The sequence below is a fragment of the Sinocyclocheilus grahami genome, unplaced genomic scaffold (assembly GCF_001515645.1).
Source record: "Sinocyclocheilus grahami isolate Dianchi unplaced genomic scaffold, SAMN03320097.WGS_v1.1 scaffold49781.1, whole genome shotgun sequence".
In the NCBI taxonomy this organism is placed as follows: Eukaryota; Metazoa; Chordata; class Actinopteri; order Cypriniformes; family Cyprinidae; genus Sinocyclocheilus; species Sinocyclocheilus grahami.
Genome location: NW_015525806.1, coordinates 1 through 976, shown reverse-complemented (window position 1 = coordinate 976; position 976 = coordinate 1). Strand labels below are relative to the sequence as shown.

General features: G+C 33.6%; 1 long non-coding RNA gene across 1 annotated transcript; it reads left to right on the top strand.

Moving 5' to 3' along the window:
- On the top strand, positions 1 to 390 carry LOC107580892 (uncharacterized). The gene is made up of 3 exons (XR_001608729.1): positions 1 to 53; positions 123 to 179; positions 262 to 390. It is a non-coding gene; the product is annotated as an uncharacterized lncRNA (long non-coding RNA).
- The last annotated feature ends 586 nt before the right edge of the window (positions 391 to 976 follow it).

Genomic DNA, 976 nt, shown 5'->3' with positions numbered 1-976 from the left:
CTAAACCTGAAGATCCTGTGATATACAGCACTATAAATGATGAAAGCCCTAATGTAAGTAGAACAGACATACCACTAAAGTTATGAAATATCAGACATGAATGCTGTATCCTTTCTCCACAGGATCCCAACAAGAACATAACCTACAGTACTATTGATCATGTTCCTGGGAGTGAAGAAGTAAGTTTTACAGAAATATTGATATTGTGTATTTATTTGTGGTTCTGCTGGCTGTAAATTTGAAATGATCTCACACTTCCAGAAGCCTCCAGCAGGTGGAACAATATACAGCATAACATACAGTACTGTGGGTCCACACTGACAGCAACAGTGAGAACAACACAAGAACAGAACCTTCTGACCAACATAAACAAAATCAATAAGAGAGGATTATCACACCGCAACTTTTTTGGTAGTTTTTTTTTGTTTGTCTTAAATCCAAAAAACACAAACACTGAATCCACTCATACAGTTGACTTTTTCCTCTTGATTTTCATTGCACATTGGATGTGAACTTTCAACCTAAGATTATATTTTCAAACGGACCCATATTTACAATTGTAAATTAAGTTCATAGTTCATAACTACCTGCTTTGTTTTTGTTTTTTTTGTTTGTTTATTTTATTGTGTGTGTGTGTTAAAAGACCTCTCCTGAGAAAATTGGGTTCTTTTTAAAAGTATGCACAGTTATTATTTCTATTTAAGTGTTACATTTCTTAACTTTCAGCTTATTTGTGGAATAGTCTGCTTGTGTCTCTGTTTGTGTTAATAAAAACAGCTAGCTGAATTTCAATAAAAGTATTCTGAAGTACTGAAAAAATGCTTTCTCTCAGACTTTCTCTCAATGTACTTTAGTTAAGTTTGGATTGAGAAATCCAACATACTGATCTACTACTTAAAGGGATAGTTCACAAAAAAAGAAAATTCTGTCATTTAATTACTCACCCTCATGTCGTTCCAAACCCGTAAGACCTTTG